Source organism: Trachypithecus francoisi, unplaced genomic scaffold, assembly GCF_009764315.1.
Source record: "Trachypithecus francoisi isolate TF-2019V2 unplaced genomic scaffold, Tfra_2.0 Lachesis_group16, whole genome shotgun sequence".
Lineage (NCBI taxonomy): Eukaryota > Metazoa > Chordata > Mammalia > Primates > Cercopithecidae > Trachypithecus > Trachypithecus francoisi.
In genome coordinates this window covers 84,620,118-84,638,622 of record NW_022681461.1, presented here as the reverse complement: position 1 = coordinate 84,638,622, position 18,505 = coordinate 84,620,118, and the positions used below count along the sequence as shown (strand labels likewise).

Here is an 18,505-nt window from a genome sequence, read left to right as displayed (position 1 = left end):
ACAACAAAAAAATACAAAACAATTTTTTTGCATGTTGAGAACCTATTAGAATTCTTTAGAAGCTGTGCAAATGGCATGCAGAATCAGTCTCATTATAGTAAATTGCATATCAGACAAAGTGTATGTTCATAATAAAGATTATGATACTCCTTGGTTAAAATGACATAAAACCCAAGTTAAAACCTTGCATCCTGAGATTACAATAAACCTGCCCTAATGCTGTAACTTCATCACTTTTGTGTTTAGCCACCTTTATACTATATTACATTTTGTTTATTGAATTTATTTTTGGTGTTATTTTAAAATGCTATCTTTCCTTCAAATAACTATATTATCCAATGCTGAGTCATGCTGTACATTTGCTCAAATGGAATGGTATTTAAGATAATTTGGAGTGACAGAGGGGAGGGTGGCAGGAGTAGACCTAACAATTTCATAGGTTTCCAGGATGCAAGACCTCACCGCGTGTATTAGTCAGTTCTCACGCTGCTATGAAGGAATATCTGAGACTGGATAATTTATAAAGAAAAGAGGTTTAATTGACTCACAGTTCTGCATGGCTGGGGAGGCCTCAGGAAACTTAAAATCATGGCAGAAGGCACCTTTCCACAGGGCAGCAGGAGAGAGAATGAGTGCCGAGTGAAGTGGGAAGCTCCTTATAAAATCATCAGATCTCATGAGCACTCACTATCATGAGAACAGGTAACCTAAATCATGAGGGTAACCGCCCCATGATTCAATTATCTCCAGCTGGTCCCTCCCACATCACGTGGGAATTATGGGAACTACAATTAAAGATGATATTTGGGTGGGGACACAGCCAAACCATGTCACCACGAGAAAAGACTGTGCATTGGGAGTCCTGCAGAGACTTTCTGTTACTAAGGAGAATAAAGATATATCACACGAAAACTTACTATTCAATGAAAGTTGTAGAGAAGCATTAATGTGTAAAGCATGGACTATTTAAAACATAAGAATGAACTGGGATTGGGCCACATTGCTGTAGTCAGCAATATTTAGAGATTATACATCTCCACACTAATTATAATCAAGTCTTTGCACATTTTTGTTTTGCTTGATATTAACATTTTATGTAATTAGTTCTGATGTGAATCCCTGGGGACAGAAATCTGTGGATGGGCTTCATGGAGTTTATAAACCTCCTGAAATAGTAGGCAATAGTTTTTGTAAATGTGTTTGTAATTTTCATCTAGAAGGGAGATAATATAGAGTATTTTGTTAATAATTAGGTTTTTAAGTTGTTTACCCTAAAAATGATGAAGAACTCAACAAATATGGTGACAACATATATTTGAAGATGAATTAGTTTTGACACACAGTAAACATCTAATAATATGTTAATAGTTAAATAAATTATATGGCACATTCTTTTTTTGGTTTTGTTTTGAGGCGGAGTCTCGCTCTGTTGCCCAGGCTGGAGTGCAGTGGCGTGATCTCAGCTCACTGCAAGCTCTGCCTCCCAGGCTCATGCCATTCTCCTGATATGGCATATTCTTATAGAGTGTAATGCAACATATAAATCACATTTGTAAAGTATGTTTCATAAAACAAGGCGAATGCTCATATGACAAGTGGAAAAAAACTTTCATATGGTATGATAAAAATTAAATATGTATACATTTATTTAAATGCTATGATTTACCATATATATTATATACACACATACACACACATGCACATACACAACTTGGAAGAAAACCCATTGGTGTTGAATTTATAGACATATTTTTTTATTTACAGATTATCTGCAGAAACACTTATCATGTTTGTAGGTAGAAAAAATATTTTAAAATCAGCAAAATCATTCATTTATTCAACATTTATTGAAGGTCTACTGTGTACAGCTCTCAAAGTTACTAGGGTGACAAAGATAAACACCTGCAACCACTGCCATATAGGAACTCTTAAAACCTGGTTGTTCATTGTATTTGTTTGGCATTCCACTGTTAAGTAAGTAATATAGCTTACTCTGAGTTTAATGTAATTGTTACATACAGTGAACAAATTCTAAGGTTTTATGTCAGCATAACCTTAGTGCCACATCAACAATAATAACAATATTTAACATTTATTAATGCTTATTATGTGCCAAACATGATACTTAGAGCTTTACATGCATTATCGTGCTGAATCTTCATAATAGCTTCATGAAGAGGGCACTGTTGTTACTTCCTCTTAGGGATGGGTAAACTGAAGCTCAGTAACGTCACGTAGTTGTAAGTAGCAGGGACTGGCTCAGAATCCATGTCTATCTTATTTCAAAGCATATGCTATTATCTACTACATCATCTTGCATTCTAGCTCACTACAACCACTGAAGTGATGATGTTTATTAGGAGGAACTCACCAGGCTTTAAAAAATATTATCCTTACGCCTTGAACCCCCCAGGCTGTTCTCATAGTAGCAAATTGCAGTCATATGGCTTGAGCAAGGCACATTTATCAGCATTGTCTGCCCAACATCTATTAATTTTTCAAGACCTAGGTCAAAATTTTCTATGTGAAGTCTTTTGTCTTGTGTAGCTTCACCCTCCTACCCAGAAAAACAACAATAATAAAACTACTTATTCATCTGTGCTGATATAGTAGCTTGCACATATAAAAATGTAGGCAAAGACCTAGGTCAAAATTTTCTATGTGAAGCCTCTGGTCTAGTCTAGCTTCTACCTCCTACCCAAAACAACAACAATAGAAAAACATAACTACTTATTTATCTGTGTTGATACAGTAGCTTGCACATATAAAATATGTAGACAAATATTTATTTAAGCAATCTTTGACCTTTCCGTGCATTATCTCCTTTGATCCTACCAAGAAATGTGAGGTAATATGTCTATCATCTATTTACATAAAGAAACTGAAGGTTAGAAAGTGTGTCATTTGTCCAAGGTCACAGAGCTAGTAATTGTACCTGGGATTTGAATTCAGCCTGATCGAAGACATTCAGCTTTAGACAACCGTAGAACACTGCTTCTGATACTGTATCATACTGACTGCCTCCACCTAGTTATTACAAAATTTGCTACTTGTATGCCAGGCAGTAAACTAAGGGCTTTTAACATTTTCACAATAATCTCCCATGATAGATGTTATTTTCTTATTTTGCAGATGAAAACACTGAGGCTTGGATAGTCAAAGTAACACCAACTTCTCACAACTAGGAATTAATAAGCTTCAGCCCATCCTATTTTCTGTAACTTGCAGACCAAGTGTCATTTGTTTGTGTAGTACAGTTACCGATCACGACCCTTGGCACCTTGCAGGTAGTCTACATCTGTTTGTCAAGTTAATTCATTTTATCTAGTCTATTTTTCTATCCTGCTTTATCCATTTAACTTATATGCATTCTTTTGCTCTCAGTTCAGTAATTACTTCCCTAACTTATTGTGTAGGCCAGATTCTTTTTTCGTAAGCCCAGTACCTATGCCTATCTTTTGTAGAACCTATCACAGTTGCGGTTTTAAATTTAATTATGTAATCATGTGATTAGTGTCTAGACTCTCAGTTTCTTCACTAACTGGAAGCTCCATGTAAACAAGAATAATGTTCATTTTAATTTATCCTTGTATTTCTAATGCCTTTCATTGTGTAGTTGCTCAAGAAAATACTTGATGAGTAATTAACTGATAACTATTATTTGAACTTAGAGGAAGGTGACAGCTTTGTCACCTCGCTTAGCACAGACTATGCTAACAGTATAGCTTGCAGCTCAGACTTTCTAAATAAACCCTCTCTTTAAGGTAAAAGGGCTGTGGAATCATTCATTAAAATACTTTTCTCTCATATAGAAACAGAATTCCTTCCAGAAGTACATTCTTCAGATTATGTTGTGATAATACTTTTATGGCCTATGACTTGTTTTTAGGGAAATCCTGCTTTTCTGGGTCTCATTTTCTTTTCTGAATGCACCAGCACATTATTCCTTTCCAAAGCATGGAAGGAATCAGGGAACCAGCAGACCCAGTCTCAGAATTCTGGTGGAGGACTGTCTCTTTGTGTTTTTCCTTTGCATGACTTTCTGTTGTATTTGTTCATCAGCTCCCATATCTGCCTTATTGGCTCTGTGAAGGCAAAGGTTCTGAGGTTCTGAGAATGGAAAGTTCCTGTAAGGGTTAGCAAATAACCAGACTGCAGGAGAGAAGGCGTCTTATTAGCCTGACACTCTAACATAGAGATGTTTTGTAAACACTGCCACTGCTCTTATTCGAGTTACTGTCATTTCTGTCATCCACATATTCCCTTTCTTTCTTTCTAATCCACTCAGAGAAAGTGTAGAATTCAGATCTGATCATGTCCCTCACTTGTTTAATACCCATCAATGGTTCCCCATGGCCCTTGGGATGAAGTCCAAACTCCTCATATGGCCTCTAAGTTTCAGCATGTTTGGCTCCTGCCTTCCTTTTCCTAGCCTTGTCATTCTACTCTCCTCCTGGCCTTCCAAGCTTTGGCCAGTTCTCTCATTTCCAAAGCAAACATTTTGCTTGATCAGAGCTCTTGCATATAGTCTTCAATCTGCCTGGGACACTTTTTCCTCATCCCTACTGCTTTGTCTAGCTAACTCTTAAATGTCACTTCATGAGGAAAGCCTTCACTGACCCCTAGACCTATAACACCCTCCCATTATACCAACAGTTTCACATAGCACTGACAACACTTGGAATTATTTTTGTAATTTGCCTTCCCTGCTAGATTGTAAGTTTCCATGAGGATGGTGCCCATAGTGATCTCATTATTTGTGTGGTTGTAAGTCTTCAACAAATGTCAGCTGCTATTATTATTATCATTGTTATGCAACAAACACAGTGCTTAGCACATTGTGTATGCTTGATAAACACTGGCATAATATATGAATTATCATCATTATTAAGAGAATTAATGAAATTAGGTTAGATACATTAAAAATTTGATGCTTTTCGTCACACCTCCTGCTGTCTTTTTTCTCCTTAAAATTAATTTTTTCCTTTGTTACTTTAATTCTTTCAAAAAGATATATTCTTCTTTCTGTGTGTGAGATTATATTGAAAAATAACCATGGGCTACTCAACAGTCACAGAATAATAGAATCAGAAAAGGGATCTGAGAAGCTATTGATGCAACCCAGTGGGGCAGGATAGTCTACCCTGTGTGTAATTCAGACAGCCAGGGATGTCAGAAAGCCTATATCAAGGAAAAAGGATAAAAGTGTACAAAGAGCTTAAGCATTTGAGCTGCATTACAACCACCACCAAGAAGTCCCAGTGAGAGGAGCATTTCTTTAAAGTTTCAGCTAAATATCTCACCAGCTCTTCCGATTCTGTTTATATTTGCATCAACCTCTTTAGGCCTCAGGGAAATATCTAAAGTTAAACTGCCTATTTGTATGTGAATTGTTCAGTATTAATGGAATACTGAACTCTACACAGAGTACCTACATGGAGAATAATCAAACAGACATTCCCCAGAAAGCAGAGAAATGGCTCAAAACAAAATGAGGCAAACTCGGGAAATAATCAAGTTGCTATGTCCAAGGTAGATGGAATGCTGCAGATTAAAAAATAATCCCGGCCGGGCGCGGTGGCTCAAGCCTGTAATCCCAGCACTTTGGGAGGCCGAGACGGGCAGATCACGAGGTCAGGAGATCGAGACCATCCTGGCTAACAAGGTGAAACCCCGTCTCTACTAAAGAATACAAAAAGCTAGCCGGGCGTGGTGGCGGGCGCCTGTAGTCCCAGCTACTCGGGAGGCTGAGGCAGGAGAATGGCGTGAACCCGGGAGGCGGAGCTTGTAGTGAGCTGAGATCTGGCCATTGCACTCCAGCCTGGGCGACAGAGTGAGACTCCGTCTCAAAAACAAAACAAAAAACAAAAACAAAACAAAACAAAAAAAACACACAAAAAATAATCCCAATGCTGAGTATACTCACTTAAGGTCTACATCTGTACCCATCTGAGATTAATACTTAATTCATCAGTGAAATGTAGTCACTGGACCTGGTATTACATTCCTTGAGTTGGGTGGAAAGGACTATTCCTAACTTGCCTAATGGAATAGGATATAGCATGTATTGAATTCACAGCTCCCTTCCAGGGCATTACCTTATCCACTTATAACCTGTGGATGCTATAGTATCAAGTGGTCTCAGGGATGGAAGGGGCTTTGTAAGTCTAATCATCCACTAATGTCTGAGTCATCAGTGGACAATTAGCAGGAGTCCCAAACCCCCGGGCCAAGGACAGATAATGGTCCGTGGTCTGTTAGGAACCAGGCAACATAGCCATGCACAAGCGAGCATCATGGCCTGAGCTCTGCCTCCTGTCAGGTCAGCAGCAGCATGAGATTCTCACAGGAACATGAACCCTATTGTGACCTGCAAATGTGAGAGATTTAGGTTGCACATTTCTTAAGAGAATCTAATGATAAATGTAATATACTTGGATTATCCCAAAACCATCACCCCCACCCCCCACCCATCCATGAAAAAATTGTCCACAAAACTGGTCCCTGGTGCCAAAAAGGTTGAGGACTGCTGCTTTATAGCAAGGTTAAATGTGCTGCCTGAGGTTTCTTCAAAATGTAGATTCCGATTCAGTAGGTCTAGGTGGGAGCTCGAGATTCTGCACCAACAAGCTGCTAATTGATGCAAATGTCATGGTTTATGGACCAGGCTTTGAGTAGCAAGATTTTACTTATAATATTCCCATGAAGTGCCTGTTACACCTCTGCTTGATTGTCTCCAGTGACAAGAAAATTACTCCGCTTGAGGCATATCTTCTGTAAATAAGGGTAACTTTTGTCTCCATACAACCAATTGATTCTATCTGAATGTATAATAATGAAATAACAGCTAATATGTTATAATATTTATTATATGCTAATAAATTTATATCTAATGAGATTGCTACTTTTATTATTTATTGTTACATATGAGGAGCTGTGATTCAGGGAGATTAAACAGCTTGTCTAACATGATCAGAAAGTGATAAAGTTGGATTAAAAACCAACTCTGATTTGTAGTTCTTAACATACCCTTATCTAGCACTACATTCTGCATTTATAGACTGATATTATTGTACAAGTCTTGTGAAAATCCAACTAATACATACCTATTTGTGCTGCAACTTCAAAATCATTTTGGTTATTATAGTTGTGATCATATAATTTATAGTGAAAACTAGGACAGTTCTCTAAAAGGGGACACGATTGATGATTACATAAGGACAAAAGATACACTAGGACTGTTCTGGAAAATAAGTATGTATGTTTACCCTAGTTATTACTCATGCTCTGAATATTAGAATAGAGAAAAATGATGCTGAAAAGATTGTTGCTGAGGTCCACCCTGTATGTTTTCTAATGTGAATTACTAAATCCATCTTATGCTGCAGTTACTTTTTGTGTTATTCCTATTTTCTTGCACAGAAGCTGCTTCCTCCATTTAAATTTAAACAGTTTACTGCCTCTTCCTTCTTCATTCTGAAGCCCTCTATGTTAGGTCAGCTAATCTCTAGTCAACAACATTCTTTGACATCATGTTTGATTTATATGAGCCTTAGCCCAGGTTCTTCTGACAACTTGAGTCATTGCATCAAGTCTCTTGTAGGGACTAGGCGTCAGCAAATTCTGGTCTATGGGCCAAATGTAGCCTGCTACCAGTTTTTGTCAATCAAATTTTATGGGAACCCAGCCATGCCCATTCATTTATGTATTGTCTATGGCTGTTTTTGCACTGCAACAGTAGAAGTGAGTAAGTACAAAAGAAGCCATATGGCCCACCTGGCCCAAACAGGAAATGTTTGCTGTCCCCTGATAAAGACATTTGGAATCTAACTAGCTTCTTGACTCCCATACTTCAATTTTTTCTCTCTATTCTAAAATCCTAATGGTCACTTAGAAAGAGTCATCTTTGCAGGTAAATGAACAGAGGTAGGTTTCATAAATCTCAGCAGGCTTCCTGGCGCTATCCAGATTTAGGCTGTAGTGTGATGACACCTTATTTCTAGTTGCACTGGAGTATCAGTCTCCTTACTGGAGGTCTTGACTACTGCAGCTCTCTGCTTCCTTTTAGGACTAGTAACAGGAAGGCTCTGGTCACAAAATTTCAAACTGAAGCAACAGTGTGACATTTGGACTGATTTTAGATTCTATCCCAGGGACAGATGATTTCAGAGCAGACCCCATAAGGCTGAGGTTATAAAAATTGGCCACTGGCCCACCTACTCACTTTATTTATCTTTGAGATGGAGTCTCACTCTGTCACCCAGGCTGGAGTGCACTATCTTGGCTCAGTGCAACCTCCGTCTCCTGGATTCAAGTGATTATCATGCCCCAGCCTCCCAAGTAGCTGTGATTATAGGCATGCATCACCATGCCCAGCTATTTTTTGTGTGCATGTTTTTAGAAGAGAAGAGATTTCACCATGTTGGCCAGGCTGGTCTCAAACTCCTGACCTCACATGATCTGCCTGCTTCATCCTCCCTAAGTGTTGGGGTTACAGGCGTGAGCCACCGCACTCACTTTAGCTGAATTTTGTTCATTCCAACTTCTTCTTTGCCACTTTCCTCCATTCCACATCCTTTTCATCCAGACTTTGTGTATCTGCCATATCATTAAAGTGGAGATATTTATTATCTCCATATTATGTCTTCTATTATTTTAATAATGATAATAGCTAACCTTTATTAGGTGCCTCCCTCATTCCAGGCACTGTGCCAGGATCTTAAATTCATTGCTTTGTTGAACGCTCGTAGCATCCTTTTGTGGTGCATACAGTTGTTTTCCCCGTTTTAAAGATGGAGGAACTGAAGCTTGGAGCGAGTAAGCAACTTGCTCAAGGCCACACAACTGGAATGTGGCAGATCAAGGACATGAATCCAGAAACCTGAGAACTTGCACTATTAATCTCTAGTTTACTTATCTCTAGTATATATTATTATCTCGAATATATTATTTTAAAGTTTTCTCTAATATATAACTGCCTCCAGGAAAGGTTTCTCTTCTTTGAGAAGCTATAGATAAGATAGGCATTACTCAAACCTAATGATAATTTATTCCAAAAAACTAGTGCCAGTTTATAGAAATAAGACAAATAGCCCATAACCTTTGGGTTTATAAACAATATGCTTATCACAGTTAGAGCAACAGCAGGAACAACAGCATCATTTGAACAGTGCTGTTTACAAAATGCATCCATGCATATTATTTCATTCACAAGTCACAAACAGTCTGATGGCTTCTGTATCCTTTTCATTCGTAAAAGGTAAAAAAACAAGCTAAATTTTTTAAAACAAGACATTCCTGTGTGCCCTGTGGGGTTCAAACATTTGTATTCAACTTCTAGCAATCTTAGTGGTGGCTGTAGGAGGACTGAGACCTGCTCCTTCTTCTCTCATACACATTTCTGCTTCTGCACTGGACATCTTAACATTTCTTTTTTCCACTCAGTTTACAGGTGGGAGCTGGGGAATAAACTAGAAGAGAGATGTCTAAGTTGGGAGGCTGTAAAAATATGGAGAATGGGCTAGAGAAAACAATGAATAACTAGAGGAGATGTTAGAGATCTTTTAGTCCATTCTTTTATTTTTATAGATAACAATACAGGTAGTTTCCATCTCTTAAGTATTTCCCATTTATTAAGTACTTTCCATATTTCAAGCATTTTGCTAACACCTTAACATGAATTGTATGATTTAAACCTCTAACAACAATACTAAATAAGCAATATTTGTTACAATCTCCAACTTTCACATGAGAAACTAAGGCTTGAATTTAACTAATGTGTCCCAGATAACTCAGGAAATAGGCATAAAGGAGAGTTCTGAACTTAATCTAATTCCAGAGCCTTTGTATCTAAACATTATACTTCCCGGTCTAGGCAAGAAGGCGATTTAGGCCCATAATAAGAAGTGTGAAGAAGGGACTTGCTCCAGGTCACAAAAAGTAATGTAAGAGTGAGACTGAAAAATCCTAATTCAGGGCTAAATAACATCTGTCCCCTCCCCACATGAATATGGCTAATAAAAATAACTGTTCCTTGTTTTTCTCTGGTATCCTATGTTCAACTTTCCCCATCTACTATTTATAAAATTATAAGTTTCTAGTCTTTATTTTCTTTTCTAAGGAATGATTTTCTGAATTATATTTGCGCAGCAACATCCGTGAAAGAGAACTGCAGTACTCATTTCCTGAGCCTCTGGATGTACCTCAGTATTTTTCTGTCTCATTTATTGTAATAAAAGAGTAGAGCCTATTGTCCTGGTCTCCAAGTGAAGTATCTGTCTACTTTTAGATACCACGGAGACCAAGCCAATGAATTATAGAATTTCAACAAAGGAATCATTACTATTCTGCTGCAAATGTTCTATCTTTTTGTTTCTTGTCTTTCCCTTTCTTTCATGCAAGTCATTTTGTTTTACCTCTTCTATGACCCAGGCCTCCATGTCTTCTCACTTTATTCATCTGGAGCAGTCTGTCCTTTTTAGTTCACTGAGCCTCTTCCAACTGTCTTACTGAAAATCCCCTTCAAATCCTATTTTATGTTGAGTCATCTTGTGGGGTTAAGTCCATTTCTCCCTTATGTGTAAGACAAATTATTTCACCACTGGTGCTGCCAACACTATTGGTGTTTCCACACAAAGCATGGGATGATAATAACCATAATGGTGATGATGTTTATGATTTAGTTCATCATGTGCCAGGCCCTGGTTGAATGGTTTATATGTGCGAACTTTTAAAATCCTTAGAATAGCTAACCAACTTCTATAAGTTTATGGAAACAGTACATGACAAAACTGGGCAGAGCTGGCTCTGTCGTATATGATCTGTATTACTATAGTACACAGTAAACAAGTTTTTGGCATTACTAGCTATCCCCTTAACTGCTCAGTGTTAGACTCACTCAGTTCCTTTATCTGAAAAATGGCTAATTGAAAGAGTTTAGCCATTGTGCATGTAGCCAACAACCCACTGTAGGAGTTGAACTAGCCCATAACAATCTTTCATACTAGTAGCTATCATTGATTGTGCTGGTTTATGTGCTTGGCCCTCCACATTCATCATTGCATTTCGCCTCCCTATGCCCTACGAGGTAGGCTCTGTTAGTAACTCCAGTTCATGCATGAATGAAATGAAGCTTAGAGACATGAGATAACTTTCTCCAGGCTCTTCAGCCTATGTTGTTGGAATCAGTTGTTATGCATACTTATAAGCTGATTCTAGAATCCAACTTCCAAGTATGATACTGTCTTACATAGAACTTTTAAAGGTAATTATGATCACAATATAATTACCTTAGACCCATTATTCGCCTTAAGATGTGATTTCACTGTAATTGTCAGGACTGGGGCTGAACTAGGTCAGCTGAGTCCAGAACTGATGCTATAGAGCTTCTTACAGAAAAAAAAACGAGGATTCCTTTAAGCCCATGGCATCAGAAAAACCCTGGCTTTTTGTTTATATAATTGACTTGCTACACACCCAAACTTCAAGGTGAAAAATGACCTGTGGACTGTGGAACTCAAACTTCTCTCTTGAGTCATTGCCCATCACCAGCAGTGTACTGTACCCCGCAGACTGAGCAGGCAGTAAGGTCCTTGCCGAACCTAGAGTCAGCAATTCTGGGCTGATGAAATGCAAATGAATAAAAACAGCTATAAATTTCCCTCCAGTCTAGTGATGTAAGCCTTTTGGCACAGCTACTCAAATCCTCATGGCATAAGAACTTTTAAAATGCCAGTGTTTACTTAATTAGATAACTCAGAAGGATTAAATATTAAAGCATTTCCAATTTGGCCTTCATTCAAGATGAGCTGGGTACAAAAATATCAGTAGAAGGTTTAGCCTAAAGGTAAGCAATTATACAGCACAGACCCCAGGAAACCAGCCTCACAGACTCCTAAAAGCAAATCATCAGACAAACAGAAAGATAAACTACTGAATAAAAATAAAAAGAAAAATCATTTCCTCTTGCTTTATTTTTCTCTTAGGCTAGCTCTTTGGGGTGACTTGGCTGTATCTCATAATTTTGTTTGTCATGACTAAATAGTCGATTTGTCCTTGTTCTGGAATTCTGAGAGAATCAGTGAGTGAGCCATTATTATGGAGGAACCCTCAAAGATTCAGGCATCTATTCTGAATAACTACATTTAGGAATAGTGGATGCCTCTCTTCTCCCCTGCCTCCTTCAGGGCAGCATGCCTGTAGCTTTCTACCTGGCATTTCCAGTTGAGACCATCTCCCAGTTTATGACTAATCTAGTGTTTGCCTATCTTTCTTTTCTGTTCAGCACATTTTCTTCTGCTATGTGAATCACAAGAGCAGCACAACTAAAGTAGCATTTTGCTTTGTGAGCCAAGCATCTGAAGGCAGCTAAGTAAAAAAGACACTTTCCTTCTTCTTTCTTTGCAAATTTGAGAAAATTTTCATGCATCAGTAACAAAAAACACATGCAATGATTTGTAAAGTTTGTAATTGAGATAAATGAGGATTAGTGAGATTAAGCAATTTGGCCAAGATTCGACAGTGAAGTGGAGCTATGGCATACATACATTTGACATATTGCACTTGTATCCTGCCTCTGGAACTTAACCGGAATGTTAGTTCTGTTTCCACTACCTTGTGTAATCCTCACAGCAAACAGACAGATATGGTTTGGTTTTGTCCCCACACAAATCTCGAGTTGTAACTCCCACAATTCCCATGTGTTGTGGGAGGGACCCCGTAGGAGGTAATTGAATCATGGGGCAGGTTTTTCTCATGCTGTTCTTGTGATAGTGAATGAGTCTCATGAGATCTGATGGTTTTATAAAGAGGAGATCCCCTGCACAGCCTCGCTCTCTCTGCCTGCTGCCATCCACGTAAGACATGACTTACTCCTCCTTGCCTTCCACCATGACTGTGAGGGCTTCCCAGCCATGTTGAACTGCAAGTCCATTAAACCTCTTTTTCTTTCCAGTCTCTGGTATATCTTTATCAGCAGTATGAAAACAAGCTAATACACAGACTAAACATGAAATGTGGAGATTACAATTCATAGGGAGAAATAGGCTAAGTGAAAACTGAAAGAGCAGACCAGCTTTCTGAACTGTCTCTCTGGTGACTAGATAGTAGCAGTAAATTCTTACTAAGTGTTGGATGCATGAATGTGCCAAAAGCATAGAAAAAGAAAAAAAAATAAAAAGTTGACTTAGAACCTAAAACTTCATGATGTTAGTTTACACAATTACACTTAAATGTATTTCACTGGTTTAAAAAAGTAACTGTGGGTGGTAGCTATTTGATTGTTTGATAATCATCATATGTTATACCAGTATTCGTTTAAAAAGTAACTAAAAATTGATAATTTTGTAATTGCAACAGAACCCAAATAACCAAAGCAATCTTGAGAAAAAAGAGCAAAGCTAGAGATATCATAATACTTGATTTCAAAATATACTATAAAGCTATAGTAATCAAAATGGTATGGTATTGGCATAAAAACAAACACATCGACCAATGGAACAGAACAGAGAACCCCAAAATAAATCCATGCATATATGGCCAACTAATCTTCAATGAAGGTCTCAGGAACACACAATAGTGAAAGGATAGTCTCTTCAATAAATGATACTAGAGAAACTGAATATCCACATGCAAATGAATAATATTGGTCCCTTGCAGTATACATTAAAACCAACTCAAAATAGATTAGAGAGTTAAATGCAAGACCTGAAAACATAAAAATCTTACCAGAAAACACAGAGGAAAAGATTCTTTTCACAACACAAAAGACATTGGTGTTGGTAATGACTTTATGAATATGACTCTAAAAACACAGGCAAAAAAAGTAAAATTAAATAAATGGGATTCCAACAAACTAAACAGTTTCTGCCTAGCAAAGTAAATAATCAACAAAATGAAAGGGCAACCTATGAAATGAGATAAAGTATTTGCAAGCCATATACCCAAGTCATATCCCCAGTCCCTAGGCCAGCTGGTCCATGGCCTGTTAAGAACTGGCCACACAGCAAGAGGTGAGTGGTGGGTGAGCAAATGAAGCTTCATCTGTATTTACAGCCACTCCCCATCACTCACATTACAGGCTAAGCTCTGCCTCCTGCCAGATCAGCAGCAGCATTAGATTCTCATAGGAGCATAAACCCTATTGTGAACTCCGCATGTGAGGAATCCAGGTGGCATGCATTAGATTCTTATGACAATCTAATGATTCTGTTATGAGAATCTAATGCCTGATGATCTGTCACTGTCTTTTATCACCCCCACATGGGACCATCTGGTTGCTGGAAAATAAGCTCAGGGTTCCCGCTGATTCTACATTATGATGAGTTGTGTATCATAATGTAGAAATTATTTCATTATATATTACAATGTAATAATATAGAAATAAAGTGCACAATAAATGAAGTGCACTTGAATCATCCCCAAACCATCCTTCCCCACCGTCTGTGGAAAAATTGCCTTTCATGAAACTGGTCCCTGGTGCCAAAAGGTTGGGGACCACTGATATATGTGATATGGGGCTAATATCGAAAATATATAAGAAACTCATTCAGCTCAATAGAAAACAAACAAATAAAAACAAATAATACAATTAAAATGTGCTAAGGATCTTGAATAGATATTTTTCCAAAGAAGATATATGAATAGCCATAAAGTATATGAATAAGTGCTCAAGATCACTAATCATCAGGGAAATGCAAGTCAAAACCACAATGGGTTATCACCTTATACCTGTTAAAATGACTCTTATCAAAAAGTTAAATAATAACAAGTGTTTATGAGGATACTGAGAAAAGGCAATCCTTGTACACTGACAGTGGCATTGTAAAATGATACAGCCATTATGGGTAACAGCATGGAATTTCCTCAAAAAACTAAAAATAGAACTGCTATATGATCCATCACTTCAGCTCCTGGGTACATATTCAAAGGAACCGAAATCAGTACTTGAAAAAAATATCTCCACTTTCATGTTTATTGCAGCACTATTCACAATAGCCAAATCATGTAAGCAATCTAAATGTCTCTCTCTCTCTCTCTCTCTCTCTCTCTCTCTCTCTCTTTCTCTCTCTCTCTCTCTCTCACACACACATACACACACACAAATATTATTCAGCTCTAACATGGAAGTAAATAATGCTGTTTATGACAACATGGGTGAACTTAGAGGACATTCTGTTAAATAAAATAAGCCAGACACATGAAGACAAATACTGTATAATTCCACTTCTACGTGGAATAAAAAAAAAATTCACACTTGTAGAAGCAGAGTAGAATGGTAGTTGCCAGGGACTGGGTGTGGAGAGGATGGCGAGATGTTGGTCAAAGAGTACAAGCTTTCAGTTATAAGATGAATAAGTTCTGGGAATTTAGTGTACACTATGGTGACTGTAGTTAATAATAGCATATGGTATATGTAAAATTTGGTAAGACAGTAGATGTTAAATATTCTTACTATACCAAAAGAAAAGTAGCTATATAAGGTTATAAATAGGCAAATTGTTAAAAATCACTTTACAATGTACACATATATAAAACATGTTAGACAACTTAAATGTATATAATTTTCATTTTTTAAATGGATAAAAATTGATTTCAACTCTTCCCTTTTCTTTTTTTCTTTTCTTCATTTTCTGATAATTTTCAGATAAACCGGCTCATTTCCAGGTGGACTATTTCTTCTCAGAATTACAGAATGTTAGACCTAAGGTGGTGTTACAACTTAATTAAAAATCCTTTGTTTACAGATGAAGAAACCAGAATTGACCAATGTTAGGACTTGTTTAAGATCAAAGACTTGATTATTGAAAATGTGGGACCAGAACTTAGTTTCTGGCCCTTTGGGATCATTACATTAGTCACTCAAACAAAAACACAGTGTGAATACCTAGATATGTATGTGGTAAAGGTAAAATGGAATGAAAACAACCCGGAACATTTGTATCAATGTTTGAACTGTTCTAATGGAAATTATGGAAAAACTTACCTAGTTCTACTTCATAAAAATTCTTCAAAATCATACTCATTTATTTAATCTGACAAGTAATACATGACTCCATTCTCACTGTAAAACTCAAACAGAAGTTTTATAGCATAAACAAACATATTATCTCTTTTTTCCTCTCTAATTCTATTGCCTTCCTCAGAAGTAGCCATTGTTGATTTTTTAGTGATCATCATGAGTATTTTTGAGTTCATCTCACTTTCTCTATGCCCCCATTTTCTGGGGCAGAGCTTGTTATTTAGATGTCCCGTTCCCTCTATTTTTTATTAATACACAATAATTGCACATAATTATGGGTTACATGTGATATTTTGAGACATGCATACAATGTGTAATGATCAAATCAGGATGATTAGGATATTAATAATCTCAAATGTTTATCATTTTTTGTGTTATGAGCATTCCTAATTTTTTCTTCTAGCTGTTTTGAAATATAATATATTGTTAACTACAGTCACCCTACTGTGTTACCAAACACTATAACTTATTTCTTCTGTGTTTCTGTACCTATTAAGCAACCTCTCCTCATCACCCCTCCCCCCATGCTTTCTAACCTCTGGTAACCACCATTCTACTCTCTGTCTCCATGAGATCGATTTTTTTAACTCCCATGTTGGAGTGAGAACATGTGATGTTTGTCTTTCTGTGCTTGGCTTATTTTACTTAAACTAATGACCTCCATTTCCATCAATTTTGCTGCGAATGACAAGTTTTTTTTAATGGCTGTATAGTGTTCCATTGCGTATACCACATTTTCTTTATCCATTCATTTGTTGATAGACCCTTAGGTTAATTACATATCTTTGCTGCTGTGAACAGCACTACAAGAAACATGCAGATGCAGATACATTTCTTTGATATACTGATTTCCTTTCTTTTGGAATATATACCCAGCAGTGGGATTGCCAGATCTTATGGTATGATCGCTGGACCAGCAGCGAGATTGCTAGATCTACTTCTAGCTTTTTGAGAGGCCCCAATAATGTTTTTCACAGTGGCTGTACTAATTTACATTCCTACCAAGAGTGTACTAGAATTCCAATTTCTCTGCATCCTTGATGGCATATATATATTATATATATAAAGTATATTATATGTTATATATATTATATATATTTTATAAAAGCCATTTAACTAGGTGAAATTATACCTCATTGTGGTTTCAATTTGCATTTCCCTTATGATTAGTGATGCTGAGCATTTTTTCATATACCTGCTGGTCATTTCTATATCTTCTTTTGAAAAATGTATATTCAGATCATTTGCTCATTTTAAAATTAGATTATTTGTTTTTTTTTTTTTGGCTAGAGAATTATTCGAGATCCTTTTATAACCTGGTTATTAATCCCCTGTTGAATGAATAGTTTGCAGATATTTTCTCTTCTTTTATCTCTTTGCTATATTGGTTTATTTTTATTTTTTTGCAGTACAGAAGCCTTTTAGCTTGATGTATTCCTGTTTATTTTTCCTCATGTTGCTTGTGCTTTTGAGCTCTTACCCAAAAAATCTGCCAAGACCAATGTCCTGAAGCATTTCCCAATATTTTCTTCTAGTAGTTTCATAGTTTCAGGTCTTATTATGTAAGTCTTTAAACCATTTTAACTTTCGTATAACGTGAGAGATGGGGGTCTAGTTTTATTCTTCTCCACATGGAGATCCAGTTTTCCTAGCACCAATTACTGATGAGACTGTCTCTTCAATATGCATTGAAACAATATACATTGTTTACCCAAGGTTTATGTGTCCATTTCTATGTCAGTATTGTGCTTCCACTTACTATAGCTTTGTAGTATATTTTGAAGTCAGGTAGTGTGCTGATGCCAGTATTATTCTTTTTGCTTAGGATTGCTTTACCTATTTGGAGTCTTTTGGGGTTACATTACAATTTTAGAATTGTTTTCTCTATTTCTTTTAAGAATATAATTTGTATTTCCATAGGGATTGTATTGAATCTGTAGATCACTTTGAGTAGTATGAATATTTTAACAATGTTAATTATTCCAATCCATGAGCATGGATATCTTTCCATTTTTTTCTGTCCTCTTCAATGTCTTTAATCAGTGTTTTATAGTTTTCATTCTAGAGATCTTTCTTTGGTTAAATTTATTTATTTTATTCTTTTGGTAGCTATTGCACATGGGATTGCTTTATCAATTTCCTTTTTAGATTGTTTACTATTGGTACATAGAAATGCTACTAATTTTTGTATCCTGCAACTTTACCAAATTAATTTATTAGATCTAGCAGTTTTTTTGTAGAGTCTTTAGGGCTTTCTAAATATAAAAAAATCTGTGAACAAGGATAATTTGACCTTTTCCTTTCCAGTTTGGTTGCTTTTTATTTCTTTCTCTTGCCTAATTGCTCTTATTAGGACTTCCGGGACTGTGTTGAATAAAAGTGGTAAAAGTGTGCATCCCTATCTTGTTCCAGATCTTATAGTAAGGGGTTTCAGTTTTTCCCCATTCAGTATGATATTAGCTGTGAGTCTGTCATATATGGCTTTTG

General features: G+C 36.8%; 1 protein-coding gene across 3 annotated transcripts in view; it reads right to left on the bottom strand.

Annotated features, from left to right (window-relative positions):
- The window catches only part of GRIN3A (glutamate ionotropic receptor NMDA type subunit 3A), a 172,733-nt gene that overhangs the window by 58,290 nt on the left and 95,938 nt on the right, over positions 1–18,505 (bottom strand). The window lies entirely within an intron of this gene.